This window comes from Desmodus rotundus, chromosome 3, assembly GCF_022682495.2.
Source record: "Desmodus rotundus isolate HL8 chromosome 3, HLdesRot8A.1, whole genome shotgun sequence".
In the NCBI taxonomy this organism is placed as follows: domain Eukaryota; kingdom Metazoa; phylum Chordata; class Mammalia; order Chiroptera; family Phyllostomidae; genus Desmodus; species Desmodus rotundus.
Genome location: NC_071389.1, coordinates 190,622,879 through 190,644,063, shown reverse-complemented (window position 1 = coordinate 190,644,063; position 21,185 = coordinate 190,622,879). Strand labels below are relative to the sequence as shown.

The following is a 21,185-nucleotide window of genomic DNA, read 5'->3' as shown; positions in this document are numbered from 1 at the left end:
GCAAACAGCTGTCATCCTACTTCCTACTCCCTCATTTGACCTTCTTGTCTCCACATCCCTGGGGACGTGGCTCCATCACGTACCTCCCACAAGTCCCATCACTCAACCTCCACCTCCTCTGTACTTTCCCATCAGCATTTAGGCATTCAACTTGCTTCCGTCTCTAAAACTTTTAAAATGAGAGGAGCAAAATGTTGGGGTATAAGAATCCAGTTTTTCTGGAGTTTCAGTCTAGTTACTTCATCTAGTTCTCCACCTTTGGGGAGCAAGAGCCTCAAAATCCCCTTGGGAACAAGTTAGAATGCATATTCCTGCCCGTTTCCTGGGTATATTAGTTTCCTGTAGCTGCTGTAACAAATTACCACAAATGTGCTGGCTTAAAACAACAGAAATTAGAAATCTCACAGTGCTGGAGGCCAGAGGTCCACATTCGAGGTGCCGGCAGGGCTATGCCTCCTCCATAGGATCTATAGAGGGCCCATTTGTCTCTCTCAGCTTTCAGTGGTTGCCAGCAGTCCCTGGCTTGTGGCTACATCACTCCAATCTCTGCCTCTGTGTTTACATCACTTCTTCTTCTGTATGTGTCAATTCTCCCTCTCTCTTCTAAGGACACTTGTGACTGGACTTAGGGCCCACCCAGACAATCCAGGACAGTCTTTCTATGTCAAGACCCTTAACTGAATCACATCTGCAAGGACCCCTTTTCTATATAAAATACTTTTATAGGTTGCAGGGATCAGCACCTGGGATCTTTAGGGGCCGGCCATTAGGCAGCCTACTGCACTCGTCATCTGCATCTGGTCCTTTCTCTGCAGGGTTTCTGATGCCCACCAAAGGCTGGGACTCTCCGGTCTAGAGAAGGCTAGCTCTGAGCTGCAGGATGTGTGGCAGGCCCAAGGTCCTTGCTCACACACCACGCAGGGGTCGGCAGACCGGCCTGCACCTCTCCTCACCACGCTGCTGGCTGCACCACAGCTGGGCCTGCCTTGGGGTACAGAGGCCTCTGTGGTAGGAACCTGATCTCCAGTGGGTGGAATGATGATGGGGCCCAGGATATAAATGGCCCTGGGAGGGGAGCTGTGGCCTCAGAAGTGGGGAAGCCACAGGCTATGCCTGAGGCTGCTGCAGAAACTTGGGCACAAAAGATACACATCCAGGAGGTGGCAGAGGCTGGGAGCAGTGACTCGAGAAGCCTGAAAGGGCAGGGTCTGGCCTGGTCAAGGCCAAGAGGCAAAGGTCAGAGGTGAGCTCCCAGGGGTCATCTGGGCCTGCCCCTGTCTACAAGAGGATTATCTTAAGTCTCCATAAGGCAGCAGATGGCCTTCTAAAGAAAACACACTGTGCCCTTGAATCTGGTGCTGGCGTGGGGGAAAGGACATGCACCCTGGAGACAGAGGGCTCTGCGTGTGAGCCTGGGCTCTGCCACTTGCTGGCTGTGGGACCTCGGGCAAGTTACTTAATTTCTCTGTGCTTCAGCTTCCTCGTATGTAAAACAGGAGATCTAGTAAGGCCACCCAACAGGGCTGTTGTGAAGATTACGTGAGAGAATCTTCTGTAAGGTGCTTAGTACTTAGTAAATGCTCAACAAAATTAACTATAATTGAGGACTTGTTACATACTTGGCATGATTCTGAACATTTTCTTTCATTGGCTCACTTGATAATGACAAGAACCATAAAGTAAGTATTGTTATTATCTTCATTCTGTGGATAATGAAACAGGCACAGAAATGGTATGGAACTTGCCTCAGGGTACAGAGTTAGAAGCAGCAGTACTGGGAGCATGAGGGTATCTGGGAGTACCGGGAGACTGCGGGGTGTCACTCTGTGTTATCCTCTTTTTCCTTAGTAATAAAACCCCACAATCTTTATTTGGGCTTCTGACCACCTAGAATCCATTTTCTGCCTCCTTCACATTAGTTCTTATGATGATATAAACTGAAGTCTCCTGTAAGACTCCTAGGAAGCTCCCTCAAAGGAGGTGGCCCAACTATTTCTGGTCTTCTTCCATTCTGCTGGCAAGAATGCAGACACCATGGCTGGTGCTCAAGCAGCCAAATTGGACCATGAGGTGGAAGGGCATGGTGATGATGGCAGAGAAGAACCTGGATGTCTCGTGAATGCTTATGTGGCCGCACTTGCTCTGGATTCTTACTCCCAGACTCTGTTTACATGAGAAATAAACTTCTTTCTTGTTTAAATACTTGCTATTTGGGTTTCCTGCCACTCATAGCCAAACCTAATTCTAAGTGACACTCATATTAATGTTTCCATGACATTTAAGTTAAATCTCTCTTTTCCCTTTATTGTATCACTAAAACTCATGAACTTGAGTTTCCTCTTGTTTAACCACACAAAAAGACAAAAATCTTTCCTCTTAACTGTTTTTTTCCAAAGACTGTGAACTTGGAACCCTGAGAATATGTTTGGTCCCATGAAACTACATTTATTATAATATTTGTTATAATTACTTAATTTTTCATTTATAGGCATAAACTACATCAAAGGAAGTTGAGTTTGTTCATTGACCTTGTGAATATTTACTGGCAATGGCTTTGAGCTCATCGTCATCAACCCAATGAATCAAAATAATAATACAGATGCCCTGGCAGTCAGAAATATATCTCAAAGACTTTGTCCTTGCAAAAGTCTTCTTGCAAAGAAATATTTTAAATTTAAAATTAGCAGATCAATTGTATTTTATTTTAGCCACTTCCCCCCAGGATTATTGAGATAAAAATGGATGTATAACATTGTGTGAGTGTAAGGTGTACAAAGTGACGATGTGACACACCTACTCGGATATATTATGAATTAATTACCACAGTAGGGCTAGTTAACACCCCCATCACCTCACATAATTACTGTTTCCTTTTAGTGAGGAGATCATTTAAGATCTCCTCTTTTAGCAACTTCCACGTGTACAACACAGTGTGGTAACTAGGGTCACCATGCTGTGCATTAGGTCCCCAGAACTTACTCCTCTTACAGCTGAAGTTTGCACACTTTGGTCAACATCCCCCCATCCTCCCACCCCAGCCCCTGGCAACCACCATCCTACCCTCTGTTCCTTTGAGTTCAGCTCTTAGATTCCACATATGAGAGGGATCCCACAGTGCTCATCTTTCTCTGTCCGACTGGTTTCCTTAGCATGATACCCTCAGGTGCATCCATGCTGTTGCACATGGAAGGATTTCCTTCTTTCTCGTGGCTGAATAATATTCCATGGACAGGTCAATTTAAAAATACTACACAGAATCACTTTCTTCTACACAAATAAAGGGCATAAAAAGGAGAGGCTAAGCGTGGTCTAGAGTTTCCCCATGTTGTCCTGGTCAGTCTAGAGCTTCCCCGTGCTGTCCTGGCTGGTCTAGAGCTTCCCTGTGCTGCCCTGGCTGGTCTGGAGCTTCCCCGTGCTTTCCTGGCTATCTCTGCCACTGGCCTATGGCTTTGAGAAAATGATATTCTAGTTCTCTTGTAATCAACCCTTTAAACTCACTTTACCCTGCATTTGGCAGTATGACAGGGTAGATTAAATTCATGCTCCAGCCCTGGTCAATCGGAACCCTACTTATCAAGACACTGACTTAAGCTAGCCGATTACTCAGGCCCCTGGGGCCACCCTAGAATGACCCACGCTCTGAGTCAGAAGCGTGTTTCGTAGGAGGCTCTGCTACTACCTAGCCATGGGACTGTGTGTCATCGAGGCTCTGTGGGACTCAAGTGACCTTGCCAGTAAAGTTAAGAGACCAGAGAACTTTTTCTTCTAGCTTCAAGTGAGAGCATAATGTTTTGAAATAAATGAATAACAAACAAACCGATATCAGGAAGTTTGGGGAACAAAATCCACGCAGGCAGCTTCCAATAGCGCTCTCTGCTATGAGGGAAGTGTTCTCAGTCTGCGCCGTCCAGTACGACAGCCACGAGCCACTTACGGCTACTGGGCACTTAGAATGTGGGTAATGCAACTGAGTTGCTAAAATTCTAATTCTGAATTTTAATTGTTAGCTTTACATAGCCACAGGTGGTTAGCAGCTCCCCTATTGAACAGAGTGGTTCTAAAGGACGTCTTTCTGGTCAGTATAACTTCAGACAAGAACACTGGTAGAATGGGGGTGGAAAGAGGGCCACAGTAGATATTAGGCCACCTGAGTTTTTACCTAGTTTTTGCATTATTATGATGTCAGCATCATCACAATTTTTAAGATTTTAGAGCATCCACCATTTCTTGAGTGCTTACAATGTTCCAGACTATGCGCGAAAGCTTTATATTAAATAATATGTTCATTTAGTTATAAAAATAATCCTTGGAAGGTATTTTTTATCACCCTTATATTATAGATGAGCAAACTGAGGCTTAGCAAGATTCAGTAACTTACGTAGGATACTCTAGCTGTTGGGGCAGAGCTGGGGTTGTATCCCAAGTCTGCCAGAGCCCAAAGTTCATGTGCTTAGTCATTATTATATCACTTCCCGAAAGACCAGTGTGACAGAGTGAGTCACTGAACACTGAGAAGCTTCAGTTACTCATCTGTGAAGTGAGGAGGCTGGGCTATATGAACTATAAGATCAACTTAAGAAGGAAAAGGCAGTGAGTCCTATACTGCCCCCCCCCCCCCCGCCCCCTGCACATTTATATAATGAATGCTATTGTTTACAAATGTGACCACGTGACCCGAATGACCCTGTCTGCTCTGAGCACAGTCCAGTGATTTTCCTACACATAACCCTAGGCTTGGTTATTGTCTTTAAAAGTTCCCCAGGTGATTCAGGTCTTCAGAAAGGTCTAAGATTATCAGCCCTGGACTCAACTTGTTAAAGTCAGAAAAGACCCTTTTGTGAACACTTTTTTGGAGGAAAATATGTGTTGTGTGTGTGTGTGTGTGAGAGAGAGGATTAAATTTGATAATGAGAGCTTTATAATGCATGTTTCCTTTTTTGCCTTGGAGGCTAGGCAACTCAAAGCTAAATGTTGCGCTCAAATGCAAGAACAAACCTGACGTGAGATTGTCTGGTATAGCGGTCTTAGTGTTAATGACATGATATTTGCACCGTTATTCTTGTTTTTTGTTTCTGTTATATCTGACTCATATTGAGACTCTAGATCAAATCCATTTCAGAATTAGACTGGATACACGTGATGACTAGATAAATGTCATATGTATCAGAAAACCCCAGGTCTAACTGGGACAATAAAATAAAAGAGACTGTCACCATGCAGATTGGGGCTCGTGTCCTTTGAAAAGATAGGAGTTAAAAACAGGATACAATTTCCCAGTAAAAAAGAAAAAATAAAAAAGAACACAAAGAATGGAAGGAAGAAAAGAGAAATCCCCAGAGAGCCTCAAAAATCCAGGAAGAGACTGGGGGTGGGGGGTGTTGGTGGCAGTTTTAGTGCCTACACTAAACAACCATTTGCCCACTTAGCAGATATACTTCTCAGAAAAAATGTTCCCAGTTTTACATTTTGCTAAATCTGGACGGGAGAGAAGACAGAAACCGTAAAGGAAGCATGCAATTTTAATAAAAGGAAAACCAAAGGGGCTATTTTTTAAGCTGGACTTTGGTGCTATCTAGGAAAGGACCCTTGTACAGGTCAGCACTCCAGGGCAACCCCCTCCATCTACACCTGTGAGATGTTCAGGGCTGATGATCTGGTGAGGTGGAAAGGGGACAGGGCATGTCCCCCACCAACCTACCACGATCTGTCCAGTCCTCTCAGCAGAGTTCTTGCAGCCTCTCTGTCCACATCAGCTAGAGAAGGCTGAGTTCTGGGGCCAGCTCCAGGGTAGGCAGAGTACTTACCACCCAGAGGGACCAAAGAAAATCTCCTCCAGGGAAGGGAGCCCCAGCAGGGCAGAAGCAGTGAGTCTCTGAGATGGAGGGACGTCCAGATTTGGACAGACAGGTGGGGTGGGGGTCCAGATTTGGCTGGGGTGTGGGTGCCTATTCTGAACGAAAGCTGGGTGCATGGCGAGTGGATGAGGCAAAGGTGTCACCTCACCCTTAGGTCCCTCTGTCACCTAAAGAGTGAGAGTACTGCTCATTGGCCCTTTTTCACAGGGCCATTGAGAAGATAAAAGAGGTAATAGGTACAGAAGTGCAAATATATGCACAATTTACATTCAGGCACCTTCATGTACATCAGGCATCTAACACATTTAATCTAAGTTGTTACTAATGTAAACATCAGGTTAAGAAATACACAACTAGGAAGGGAAACCTGCTAACCAAAACCTCATCTTGTCAGGGCCTGTCTGTTTCCTTTCAGTCCCCCAGCCACAACGGTAGCAGTATCACAAGATGCCTGAAGGGGGAGCTCCTGCCCACATGCTCCAGGCGCAGGCTGGGCTCTGGTGGCTTAGCCCATCCGTTTCCTACACCTGCTCTCATTTTGCTTCCAGCTTTGCAGCCTTTCAGTCTTGCTGTATTCCTCTCTGCGCAGCCCTGGGATGTGTCCAAGTTGGAGCTTTGCTTTACTCAAATCTGATTATATACAGCGATCTCACACCTTCCACCTTTCCAGGTACATCCCCCTTCTGAATCCTGCAGGGATATAGATCTTCTTTCCCAGGGACTCTGTAGGGTGGCTCTGGCACAGGGCTTGACCCAGTGCTACCAGCAGGAACCAGGCTCGTGCAATGAGCCAAACATAAATCACTTTCCTCTCCTGGAATATCCAGGCTGCAAGCCAAAGCCAAGAACACATTATCACAATGCTTGGGTGTTGACTTCACCATCCAAACACTAGAATGGGGAGCCCCGGAACTTAGGAACTACACTTACTCATCTTAGGTTACCCACTTCTGTGATGTCCAGGACAGAGGGTTTCATAAGAGCAGGTGCTAAATAACTGTTTGGCCAGTGAAAGGGACAGCTATTTCCAAGAGTGCCGGCTCTGGAGGCAGACGGCTTTGGGCTTTCATCCTGCTGCTGCCAGTTAAATGGGTCAGTGAACAAATCTCATCGGGTCACTTGGCCAATGAGCCCAAGGTTCCAATCTGGAAATGGGGTAATATGTACCCTGTAGGCTTGCCTGGCACACAGAAGGTACTCAGTAAGTTTCAGCTGTTTTTAAACAGTGCAAAGTTGCATTTGAATTAAGAATTGGGCTGGTTCTGCGAGCACCAAGGACCCAAAGAAAGGGTAATGGTGGTAGATCCTGGGGGAAGATCTCAGCCCCACATAAGTAAGGCCTCAGAGGAGCCTCAGCTCTTTGATGCTGGACTGGGAAGGAAGCTTCAAGGGCCGGTGCCTTGGGCAGTCCTTGGGGAGGCCATTAGGAAAGAGTTTCAAACATCCAATGGGTGGTTGGTTTAGATGACTTTTAGAGTCCCTCCCCGCACAACACTCCAAATTTAACTGACTCGCCACTTTATCAGGCTCTTTGTAGGACAGAACCATTGTATTATTTTCATAATTATTTCCTGGTTCTAGTTTTTCTTGCCAATCCTTTCACATTGCTTCCAGGATGAATGTGCTAGCATGTAAATCGGGTTATCTGACACAAATCCCTTGGCCTGGCCATTTACGAACAGGCCTCCACCTACATCTTCATTCTTGCAGGCACCCCACGCGTGTGTAGCACCCACAGGCTCCAGCCCCACCCAATGACCAGCCACTTCTGGAACACATGTGTTTGCTCACCTCTCCCTGCCTTTGCTCCCGCTGCTGTTCCCACTCTCTCCTCTCTCCACCCAGTTAAGTTCGACTTTTTTTAAAGTCTGATCAGATGTCACCTCCTCTGGGAAATATTTCCCAAGAGCCCCCCGCCCCACATACCCACAGCAGAGTTAGCTATGTGTTCCCCTCTACCTGCAGAGCATCGTGTACAGAATGCCACAATACCATTTACATATTATTGTTATAATTTATGTCTTTACCAGCACCCCAACAACACCATGGGGGCACAGATTATTCATCTTTGTATCGCCCAAACTTGCTCGCAGTAGCCCTTGTCATGCCTCAAGGCGACATTTTCTATCAGTGTCCTGAATTGTCCTGTCTCCTCCACTGGACTGTCAGCTTCATGAGGGCCGGGGCTTCTCCTGTGCTCTGCTGTGTCCCCAGCACTTAGTAGTGTGCCTGGCACGTCACAGGTTCTCAATCAACATTCTTCCCGTGAATGAGGGAGTGGAGAGCACAGCATGGTGAGCGCAGTTAACAGTGCTGTGTTGTATGCTTGAAAGTGGCTAAGAGAGTAGATCTTAAACAGTCTCATCACACGAAAAAAAACATTTTTGTAACTATGTCCAAGGATGAATCCCAGTGACCCTCCAAAGACTTCAGACCCTGGGAAACTCAGAAATGAAACAGAAATGATGGGCAGCCAGTCAGGCCACATTGCTCTAGAGTTTGGGTGTCCTATTTACCACCACAGTGAACCTGGTCCAAGTGGGAGGGGCTGGCGAAAGGATCACTGGCCATCGGCTTTTGGAACAACGTAAAAGGCTGCCCAATTCCAGAACAGGCATACTCACATACTAACATGTTGTAAAACTGCTAAATGAAACTGTTCATAGTGCTTTTCTGTTGGGAGGTGATAAGGGCAGATCTGGGCTATGGCATGGTTCACAAATTGCACGCAGTCTGTATTGAGATGAGACCCTGTTCTGGTCAGATCAGTGAAACCCAATTCAATTCAGTTCAATTCATATAATTCAGTTTAACAAACATTTATTGAGCTTCTCATCACACATAGACTAGAACCCAAACTCGCCCACAAGCCCAAAAGGCTCTGCTAGATCGGACCCTGCCCACCTTGGACTTTATCTCCTTCATCGAATACGCTTGCTCACTCTGTTCCAGCCTCACTGGCCTCCTTACTGTTCCTTGCATGGCCCAAAATGCCTCCTTCCCAGGGCCTTTGCACTTACTGTTATCTCTGCCTGGCAAGATCTTTCCTCAGATACCCACATGGCTTCCTGCCTCATTTCCTTCAGGTCTCCACTTAAATGCTTTCTCCTTAGGGAGACCTTCTCTGAGCACCTGAGCAAAAATAGCACCTCTCACCTGGTTTGAGTACCCCATCTTATCTCTCTTTATGTCACTTACCTTTGCCTGATGTTTCATTATTTGTGCATTTGTCTGTCTGTCTCCCCTAGTAGAATGTAAGCTCCATGAAGATAGGTATTTTGCCTGGCATAAGGCAGATGTTGTATAAATATTCGTTGGATGGATGAATGAAGAAATGAATATCTGCCAGGTACCAGCTTCTACAATTGGTGAAATTGCAATAGCCCCAGCCCTCAATGGACTCATGGCATAATGTGAAAAGCATGAGAAGAGAAGCTCTTTGAAAAGCCTTATGGTAAAGGAATGCAGGAAGTCTTACGAGAGAATGAGTCAAAATTAGCTGCAGTTGAAGGGAGTGGGAGTGTGTTGGGAAACACTGTCCTAAGCTCGAAGGGCTCAGAAGAACTCAGGCAGAGGAAATGAGATGAGGAAATGCAGAGCAAGTTCAAGAAGCTCTGTGTGGACTGGCTGAAGGGATCTGTGAATGGGAGACACTCTGGCAGATGAGCTTGACCAGGTAATAAATGCATGAACAGGGAGGGCCATGTATGGAACAGCCCAATCACTTAGCTTGTTCGCGGTTCATTGATTATTTCCTTGGAGCCAGGGTCTGTGCTGAGTTTGGTGGAGGACACAGGGATTTAAAACCTGGCTCTGGTGTTCTATCTAGCAGGACAATTTAGTAGCTATGCATTTCCAGTTTCCCAGGGCAGCGTCTGTTGCAATAAGTCAGTTTGACTGTCTGTAATTATCCTTGCGCACACGTTTGATCACAACTTCTGATTGGTGGATCGGAGCGCAGAGTGTCCCTCAGAGAAGGAAAGACAGATAACGACAGTGCAAGGCCAAGTGTGACACAGGCCTGTGAGATGTTCTGATAAAGTGCTCTGGGCTCTGCAGCGACAGGGCCTCCAGGGAAGGAATTTGGAGGCTGCAGAACCGCAGTCAGTGTTAGTCTTTTCAACAAGTCAGTCCTTGGTTTTGTCTATTTACTGGTTTCCTTTTTCTTCCCAAGTGTTCTTTCCACGCCCTGCAGCCCTAGGGTCTGGGGAGGGGCCGTGTGAGGGGTGGGATTTGGTGCAGGAACTCAGAGAGAGCACTGTGACGAAGGCTGCCAAAGGACTCACTCCAGCCTCGGAACTTGAACTTTTCAGTGAGAACAATAGCTTGGGAGAAATATCCACCTTCTTTCAGTATGTTCTGCCTAAATCCCTGGGTAAGCCTGAACTTCACTGGCCGAATCTCAACAGAAGCACACACCAGTTTGAAAGAACCCAGGGAGCCTTCACGGGCAATGTTTCTTATATCCAGGGAAAACATACACACAGAGCAACAATTTTAAATCCAGAATTATACACAAATACGACCACCAAACAAACAAATGATTGCTGGAACCGTGGAGACTTCCTAATCTACGCAGGTGTACAAGAGCTGAGGCAATGAACTTCATACACAGTACAAGCTCAAAACCAGCTTTCTGAAGGTGTGTAATGCTTCTCCATTCTAGAAGCGATACAGGAAGGAGGGTGGGGATTCCCAGGGGTCCCTAGAACAGCCCTCTGGTTTCAATTTGGCTGCTCACTGCCTGACTTTGGGAAAATCTCAAGACATTTCTAGAGTCAGTCTCTGAAGTTGTGAAAAGCAACCCGGGTTGGTGTTCCCACTTCCAAAATCCAGGGAGACTATGTGTGGAAGACCTCTGGAGGCCGCGAAGTGCTTGCTACAAGAGACTTTGATAGTGACTGTGCAGGAGACCTTGCAGGCCAGAAGGGTGCCACTCCTCCTGATGTTTCCCACAAAATATATACATATATTTTTTGGAAAAGGCAATGGCCAGGGGTAGGGCTGGGTGAGCCAGCCTCCCAGGGCTCTCTTGCAACTTCTCACTCATGTTAGCCATCAGAGGCCTCGCGAAATACACCCTCAGCTGCTCCCCTCCAGACAGACTGCCCTTTTCATGTCCGTTCCCTCGACCCTGGTGTTTTTGTCAGGCTCCTGTGGACCGTTTTAAAAGAATAGCATTTCACGAATTGGAAACAACCCAAATAATCAGTAAACTCGGAACTGTCAGGCAAATTATGGTGCATCCACAAAATGGGATATTTTGAAGTCATTAAAAAATGATGCTTATGAATGTTTCATAGCAAAATGCTCACACTAAATGAAATTTTAAAAGACAGAAAATTTTATATATATACCCAGTATAACTAGTTTAAAAAAAAACCTCACTATCTGTATTTAAAAAAAAAAAAGACAAGCAAATATGTCAACTAATCATTTTGGCTATCTCTGGGTAGCTGAACTGTAGATAACTTAAATTTTCTTTCCTATATTTTCTTTATACTTTCCAAACTTTGAAAAATGAGTACCTATAACTCTTCAGTAAACATATGAAAATATTAAAATTTGAATTCACAGCACCTGTTATGTACTATAAGCCGTCCATAAGGAGACCAAAATGGAAGTGGGGAAGAACGTGATTAAATCAATATGAACCTAGGAACCCTGCAGGCCAGGCTCCATGAGACACACACAGGCTTCACTGGGGAAGTCAGACCTCAAAGAATGCAAAATCAATTCAGATGCTGTCTACCGGGCGAATGACCAGGTCTACTGCCTGGGCTGTTTTCCATAACACGTGAAACCCAGCTCTGTGCTGGCAGCTGTCGATATACTACTTCTGAAAGGAGAGAAAAGAGCGGAAACTTGGCCTGGGGCAGTCGTTTGGGAGTGGGCTGAGCTGGGAGGGCGAGCTCCTGCTCCTCTGTGGGCCTTTCTGTTCCCAGGGCCTCAGGCCCCCAGCCCTTAGCGGGAATCGGGCACTTTCAAGGGCTGGTTTTGCTGATGTTCTTTACAATTTTTTCCCCCTGTATGTTCAGAACACTCAGGTACAGTGCTTGAGGTCTCAGACACAGGGCATGCAAAGGGCTGCCAGTCCCAGGCAAAGGAGAAGGAAGTGGAAATCCAAGGAGGGCTGTGTAGATTTCCTCAGGACCATTCAGCAGAGGAAGGGGGCCAGCTGGTGGCATCTCTCACTGGGGGACACATGGGATGGCATTTGGTCAGGCCATGCACCTGTCATCTGTCTCTGGGACTCTTGCAGAAACCTTCTGACTGGCCCTACACTGTTTCCTGCCCCCCCCCCCCCCCCCCCCCCCCGCCAGGCATGCACTCAGGCTGCTCTTTGCGCTCCCACCCACTCCGTGCTGGCCCTGGCTGGCTGCCAGGGACAGCAATCGAAGATCAAAGCCCAGCCCCTGCCTGTGAGGAGCTTCAAGTCTGGCAGCCGAGACGGACGTGGAAGCAAGTGATGCCAGACTGGGGCCACATGGGCCACAGACGACATAAGACTCTGGGATCATGGTGCTTGGGCTCAGCCCAGCCCCTTAACTGGCTTAGCTGCGTGACCTTAGGCATGTCCTTGAACTTGTCTAAGCCTCACTCTCTTCATCTGTAAAATAGGCAGAAGGACAGGGTCTCAGAGGGTGACTGTGAAGTGGGGTAATCTGGAAAAGCACTTGTCACATGGTCTGGCACACGGTAACATGCATGTTGTTAGAATTATTCAGAGGGCTCATGGAGAATGGGGGTGGAGAGGGGTGGTGTACACAGATTTCCCAGCAGACATGGGGAGCCCACTGAGTGTGGAAGGATGATCAAGCATTTGCACTTTGCTTATGTGTCTCTTTTTGTCCCAACCTTCACCCTAACCCCACTGCTGAAGGAACAAAGGCCCATCATCACCCACAGGACAAACTCTTCTTCCATACACTTTCAAGTCAGCAAGGATATTCTCAATATATGTAACTATGAGTAGGGCCCAGGGACCACCGAACTCCTCTGGGCTGGATGCACACAGGGCTCCCCGCAGGGTAGGCGCCATGCTGCAGTTGCTAAATGCTGGAGGCACTTGGGCACTGTCCAACAGAAGTTTCCGTGATGTTGGAGTGACCCTGTGTCTGCACGGTCCAACACAGGCACCACCAGCCACATGTAGCTACCGGGCCTCTGGAAGGGGGCTCATGGTACTAGGAAATCAGAGCTTTAGTTTTATTTAATTTTAATTCATTTAAATTTAAACAGCCTCTCCTGTACAGTGATTCCTGTACTGGACGGTGCAGTGATCGCTCCTTAGTGTTTGTGTCATAAAAGTAAGAATTCCCTTCCTTTTCCCATGAAATAAAGAGAAGCCGGTTAGACCAGACCGGACTGCTATGGCAGCCAGTTAACTAGGATTCAGAGAAGACCTGGCTATTGAAATGAACAAGTACTGTACATGCCTTGGATTAGACCAACCCCCCATGGTAGCAGGGGAGGAGCAATCTCTGCCTCTGGGCTGGGAAAAGGCTCCTGGGTAACTGAGGCTAAGCTGTTTGACAAGCCCTGGAAGTTGGAGGTGTCTGATGGCCCTGCAGCTGGCGAGGTTCCGGATTGGCCCTGCTGCCTCTCCCGGGGGAGGACACCTGTCACGTCCTGCCTCATCTTTCCCTTGCATGCTTGTCGCTAATTTGCTATCCCTGAACTACTTGAGATTTGTTGGCCACCTCGTTAGGCAAAAGATGATTATTACATTTGGATACTGAGCATCTTCCTGTGGCCACTGCTCCAAAGCCTGAGAGTTCTGCAGACTGGCCACATCGGACCTCTGGAATCCATCCAGTGTAGCGAACAGCAGAGGGACTGGCACCTTGTGAAGTGAGGGGAGCAGAGGCCCTGCAAGGCTCAATCCAGCCCCCAAAGCCTAGGAGATATTTATTAGGTAACTGTTATGAGCCAAGCTCTACCCGAGACAAAAATCACCCTAAAAGCTTATTTCTTGCCATTATGTAACTTAAAAATGAAGCCTCTCAGGCCCCACCGCAGAACAGAATCTGCATTTTAATGAGATCCCAGGAGATTCAAATGCACATTGACGTTTGAGAAAGCCCGCTACAGTATACACCCAGGTGATGAGCACCACGACAGTGAGAGTAATTAATAATGGCCATTATCTATAAAGAGCCTAATGTGTGCTGCGTTTTAAGTGATATATACACACACACACACACACATATATATGTATACCTAAGAGCTTAATAACAGCCCTCTATAGTGGGTTCTACGGTATCTCTCATTTTACAGGTAAGAAAATCAGGGCTCAGAATGGTTAAGTAACTTGTTCAAGGTCACACAGATAATAAAAGTTAGAACCAAGATATTAACTCAGGTATTCTGGCTCCAGAATAAAAAATATCCAGAGGTATAATTAATGTGCTTTGAAGTTCCTTAACTTCAAAATAGCCTTTTCCTCCTAAGGAGCAATCAGAATTGTCTCATCTATAGATGAAGGCGTTTCTACCTCCCAAAGTTGATGTAAGGATTCAACTCTATAAACATAGTGCCTCCACAGTACATGGCACATAGTAGGTGCTCATCAAATGTCCACCGCCTTCCTTTAGGCACCCTTATGCCGCTGTCGAGGGAGAGCTGACAAGGTGTCAGACCCCATTCCGCTCTCCTCACCTCCCTCCTGGAGTCTCCCCCAGCTCTTCCCTGCCTGTGGGAGAAAGTCTTGACGCCTCGGCAAGTCTCTCAACTTTCCTTCCCATCTAGTTTGGTACTGCAGCCCACACCTCTTCAGAGCAAGACCTCACTTTCTTTTCTCTCTCACCTTCCTGCCCCACCCCCACCCGTGGCAGATATTCTGGTGTCTCAGCATAGAGCTCCCCAATCTACAACCACCCAGCATTCATTTGATGTCTTTGATACTCACAGACCTGCCCATATGTGAAGTTGCATAACCTTGCTGCACCTCAGTTTTCTCATCTGTAAAATGGGGAGAAGCAAGGCTAGCACCTACCCCAAGCAGTACTGAGAGGATTGAATTGGTTAATGCACATAAAGGGTGTAGAGCAGGGCCTGCTACATACTAAGTGCCAATCAAAATCTCTTATATCTAAGAAGAGGTCAACCTACATTAAGGGAGTAAATAATGATTCTTGCCATTTATGGAGCTGCCATGTGTTGGTGATTGTGTATGGCTCTTACAGAACTTTGTTCGCTAGTCATTGAAATTACTCCATGAAGTAGGATTATTATTTCTTGTTTATAGCTGAGGAACCTGAGGCCTGGGGCAAGGGAACAGTAGAGCCAGAACCAAGCTGAGGGCTGCCGGGGTTGACGTTGGCAACATGGCTTTCTGGGCTGGAACACACAGGCGTCAGACCCAGCTCTGTGCAGTTCCACAAGCATTTATTGAGCCCTTACTCTATGCTATGCACTGAGCTAGGCGCTGGACAGTTAGAGAACCCTGAGGTCTTAGAGGAGGTCATGACTAAAACGAGTCTTGAAGGATGAAATAATAGAGGTGGTCAGATGAGGGAGCAGGAGGGAGACAATATTCCAGGAAGACGGCAAAACAGGAGCAAAGGCACTGAGGCACTCACTGCCTTGTGAATCCACTGCAAATGTGCTTATGACTCCAGACAAATCCCCTCATCCAGCTAGGCCTCAGTTTTATCATCTCTGACGTAAAGCACATTTGCCAGGACTGTTTCCAGATCTCTTTTGGCGTTAAACCCCATGTCAAATAATGTAGCAGTCCACTGAAAAACCATGCTTTTGTAGGTTATTTAACAATAGAGACCAACTATGTATAAAAAATTATATATGCACAGGAAACTAAGATTGGAAGGAAATGTCCCATAGGGTCCCAGCACTCTTTCCTGGATGCAGACTGTGGGTGATCCACAATTTCTTCCTTATTGCTTTTTGGACGTGTCACATTTTATTTAATAAGTGTATTAGTTTTATATCTGAAAACATTCATGAAAATTATTTAAAAATTTTTAGGGATTAGGGATGAGTCTTTCAAACATTATCATTTCTTTAAAACCATAGCCCATCGATAGCAAAACAGCTTAGTGAATACAAGCAAAGACCAAGGTCTAACTCCAAGAGTTCAAACACTAGTTCTGCAACTTGAACACGTGACCTTGGGTAAGTTAATCAATGCCAGTTAATATAACTGCAAAAAAAAAGTTTCATAAAACATATTTTACCTCATGTAAAATACTCTAATTTTATCTTTTAAATTAATTCTAACACATTAAAAAAAATACAGGTCACAACCCACATCAGGGGTCAGCAAATTTTTCTGGAGAGGGTCAAATAGTGTTTTGAGCTTTGTGGGCCAGTTGATCTTCGTGACAACTAATCAAAAGTGCAAAAGCAGCCATTAATAATGTGCACACAGATGAATGTGGCTATGTTCCAATAAAACTTTATAAAAGCAGGCAGTGGGCCAGCTTTGCCCTGTGGTACAGTTGGCCGGTCTCTCTCTGCACTGCACTGAGTTAATGGCTCATTAATAGGCTATAACCTACAGTTTGAAATTGTTAGGATTAAAGTTGTTTTTATCCTTGCCAGATGAAATAAATTGCAGTAGTGGTCAAGTTATAAATCAATCATGTTTTAAAACTCTGTTTCTTAAGTGAATTATTGAGAATTCAACATACCCCCCCCTCCCCCTTAGAACCATTTATACGGTGGTTGACATGCCAGGTCAGCCCACAGAAGCTCACATATAGAGGTGTAATATATGGTCCTCTCACTCTATTATTCATCGACTGACTCTGAATTTCTCCAGGACCCACCAGCACTGGGCTGGATTTTGGGGGAACTTTTGTGTCAGATCGCTGCCCTTATGAAGATAAGGAAGTAGAAACACAAATACCATATGATCTCACCTGTAAGTGGAATCTTATAAGCGAGCAACATAGAACCAGAGACATGGAAATAAAGAACAAACTGACAGTGACCAGAGGGGAAGGGGAAGGGGAATAACAGGGGAAAAAAGGGGAAAGGGCAAGTCAAGGAACATGTATAAATGACCCATGGACAAGGACCAGGGGGCGGGGTGGGAGGAGGATTAAATGTGAGGGGGGTGGAGAGGGTGGGGGAGAGTAATGGGGGGAAAATGGGGACAACTGTAATTGAACAACAATAAAAAAATTAAAAATAAGTAAATAAAAATTTAAAAAATACTGTAATTTTAAACACGTTTCCAGAGGAAGAGAGTTAGAGAATTAACCCAAGGTCAACTTCCCATAAAGGCCCTGGCTGGTATGGCTCAGTGGATTGAGCACCAGCCTGTGAACTGAAAGGTCGCTGGTTCGATTCCCAGTCAGGGCACACAGGGCATGCCTGATTGTGGGCCAGGTCCCCAGATGGGGTCTTGTGTGATGCAACTGATTGATGTATTTCTCACACATCAATATTTCTCTCTCCCTCTTTCTCCTTCCCTTCCCCTCTCTCTAAAAATAAATAAATAAAATCTTTAACAAAAATTCTCATGAAGAAGGAAAGAAAGACTTGGTAACCTCTGCCTATACTGGACCTCCTAGAGAGTTTTTTTCCCCTGCTTTAAGCAGTCATAATAGGTTCAACTTTTACAACTAAGCATTCCTCCTAGTAGGGTTGCTATATCAAGGATACCTCCACTCCTTGGATCCTGATACATTTCTTAATGGAAAATATAACTCTTCTTAGAAATATAACTCTTATAACTCTTCTTAGGGGAAGAGTTATACCTCAAATGCTGGAAATTTTGCCTAACCCTGGATGTGTCCACTGGTAGATTAAAATTTGAATATCTCTTGTCACATTGGTCACAGATAAAAAAGAAGCATTAAGAAATGATGCATTTGGGGTAGTCTTTCAGTAGGGTGAATGTCTTGAAAGATATATTTAGGTACCATTAACTTCTAACATCAGTTGTGTTTGCTTTATTAACTCTATTTCTTCAAGTGTCAATTCTTCCATTTGTTAAGACTGTTTTGTTTCTCCCATTAGTTTTCCTCAAATAGTTGATTGGTGAAGGTATACTTGTGTCTGTGGTTGATATTTCCCTAGTAGACAGTCCACCATGTCTGTTTGTATAACTCTTCTTGCAAAAGGACTGAGAGCTGCTACTGCCTAGGTATAGATTCTGGTTTGTTTTCAGTGAGATTGGGGTAGAGTAGAACTACCAAATTGTCTCATCTTCTACATGAAGCTGATCTCAGTTCCTCTCATGTGTTACCAGCTACCTTGGGCAACAAAATGCTTCTATTATCCTACTATCTTTTCATTTTGTGGCAACAAATTACTGAAATCATCCATGGCCAAATACATGTAGGAGTCACTGATATTTCCAGTAATGACGGAAGGGAAGAAAATCTTGTCATAGATTTGCAATGATTCCATTTGAAAACAGCAGCCTCATGTGGCCCCTACCATCAAAATTAAGGTGCTTGCATTTATCATTATTGTTTGGAAAATAAATATTGCCTAATCATAAGCTTACAACATTTATCCAAGTTTTTTTAAAAAATAAAAATATCTGAGGTACCTGAAAGATTTCAGAAGCTCAAAAAATAGAAGCCAAGGTTCTGGAAAATTTGAAATTACATAAATTTCATGTTGGCACTGAGTTTCTTCAAGATCCCACAGCGAAAAATGAAACTATCCAAAGCAAATGCAGCAACTCTGAAACTGTGCCCACATGAAAGAGTAAAATGGTGCTTTTGGGCCTCGTGCCAATTGCTCCAGCCAAGAAAGGCTCTTCTGATGAGGAGAAATAGTTTCAGGCACAAAACAATCTGTATTTCAGTCAACAAATATTTCTCAGGCTTTCGGATGGGCATGAACAAAAGCATATGAATGTTCAGCCCCCATTCCTGGAAGAACTCCTGGACTTGCAGAGAATCATATAGGCACCATGGCCCTACTCGACTCTGCCAGAATAGAAATGAAGAATCAAGGAAATGTTGTTGGATGGTGGGGTGGGGGAAGAAGGCGGAATGAGATAGGAAAGCAACTCCCAGTTCGAGTTCTATCTCCCACTGGAAATTTCTTGCTGATGGAGGTTTGGGTATGGAGTTGATGTGAACACTTACTTGACTGAAACAGTTAGAGGCTTTTTCTTCTCTGAAAGAAATGTGTGTTTTCAGATGCTAAACACCGATGCCTGTTCCTTCAGGGAACAGGAAGAAGTAGATTTTCAATAGAAGGAATCACATCCAGGCTTCTATAGGGCCAATGATAATAGTATTTTTGAACAACAACAAGAAAAGAACATATCAGCTATTTTGGGGGGAGGTGGGGAGAAAGGGGTATCCCCTTGTACCAGGCATGGCACTGAATGTCTTAGCTACAATATCTAATTCATTGTTGATGCCAGTCCCATGAGGCTGGTCTTATTCTCATTTTACCCCTGAGGAATAGAGGTTCAAAGGGTGAAAAGGCCCAGTTCAAGGTATCAGAGCTAGAAGCAGCAGGGGTGGAACCAAACTCAGAGGTCCATCTGATTCCTAAATGCATACTCTTCCCAGAGGACCAAAGTGAACAGAACTTAAAAATGACAAGTTCCGCTTTGTGTTTTGTGTTGTTGCCTGAAAATTCAACCAAAAGGGAATGGAAAGACCAAGATAGATGACTCCAACAAATACAGGGACGTATTCTCTTTACTCTGCCCTCCCTTGTGGCTCATCCTCTTTAAAACTGGTCCCAGAAAGTTTGGGATCCTTAGAGGGTCTTCCTAGAATGGAGCTCAGAGGTGGTGATGTCTGGCTGGAGAAGGAGACGGGGTCATCTGCTGAGAGGTGGGCACTGAAGATGACGTGAAGGGAGTGAGTCAGACAAAATGTGACAATAATACAGGCAATGGACAGGGGGAGGGGGCTGAGGACTGAGGCCCCCCACAGGCCAATGGTTTCTGTTCTCTCAGCTCTCAGGAGTCGCGCTCACAGAAAGCAGAGTCTTAGTGTGTCTGACTGAGGTTATTTCTGCCCAGGGGCCATGGGTATTTTGCCGTCTCTCATCTTGGGCATGTCTGGCACATGAAAATAGGCACAGCACACCCAATGATTTGGCCTGAAGAGCGGGAGACCTGAGTAATCCCCTGATTAAGTCAACTCCAGATGGGATTGAAATATTAATGCTAATTTGGAACTCTTTAAAAAAAAAAAAGCAACTTCTGTCTGGCCCAGGCTCCATCTTCTTCCCATAACCAGAAGCCAAGAGACGTGCTTTTGTGAAGGAGCCCAATTAAGCCCTAACCCGTCTTGGCAGGAACAGAGCATCAACGAGAATTTCAAAACAACTTGGAAACATTTAACAGAGAAAGGAAAACTGCACTGAGCTCAAGTGGGAGTTGCTCAGCTACATGCAGCTAATACCCACAACGGTAAAAAATGAACATTTATGTCCTATGTGCGGCACCACTCCACTCATCTAATCTTCAAACAGCCCTAGGAAGGAATTACTCTTAGTAGCCCTAGAATGCAGATGAAGAAACTGAGGCACAGAGAGGTTAAGGCCCTTTCCCAAGGCCCCCTGGCTTTGAATTGGAAGGGTCTGGATTTAAACCCAGAATTCTGGGTCCCAGAGCCTGCTGTCTTAACCACTGTTCTTGTAAACAGGGGTCACTACTACAGTAGCTGAAGTCCAGAGGCCCATGTGGAGCAGGGACCTGACTGGTGAGACATTGTGGGGAGATGAGCTCTGTGGCCCTGTCCCCAGAGGAAGTGGGGACACCTCCATGCAGCCATCACCCCTGGGGGTGGTTTCTGGGGCCCTGACTCTGGGAGGATGAAACCACCCTCAGAGAACCCTGGGGCTTTCCAGATGGAAGGGAACCTGGGAACCACTTATTCAGCCACCGGTTGACAGATGGGGAGACTGAGGCACAGGAAAGCAGAGGAATGGTGCCAAGGAGCAGCAGAAGCTGGGTCAGAGGGAGCTTCCTCTTCCAGGAAGCTCTCCCTTCTCTCCTGTTTTTTCTTTCCTGTGAGGATTCTGCTGGTCTCCCACCCACCTGTGTGGCCCACTTTGGATGAGCAGGGATTTATAGTCCAACCCTCCTGCTCCCAGGAGATCCTGGGCAGCCAGGATGAAATGAAGATAAGACCCAAGGAGCAAGGATCCCCACAGCTGCCTCACAAGGAAGCCACCCTGTACTGCCGAGGCCCTCACCCCTCCAGAACCTGCCGACCTGCTCTTCTCACCCAGGTCAGATTTTACCTGGAACTGGACCGGCCCTATGAAATCCCATTTCCAAGATTCCACCTGGGTCTCACTCAGGTGCTCTCTCAGGGTACACGGTTCCCATCTGGACCCCTCCAATTTCCGTGAGCTGGGAAATTCTGATCC

General features: G+C 45.8%; 1 protein-coding gene across 6 annotated transcripts in view; it reads right to left on the bottom strand.

Moving 5' to 3' along the window:
- ABTB3 (ankyrin repeat and BTB domain containing 3) overlaps positions 1 to 21,185 on the bottom strand; it is a 255,024-nt gene that overhangs the window by 69,656 nt on the left and 164,183 nt on the right. The gene's annotated exons all lie outside the window — the stretch shown is intronic.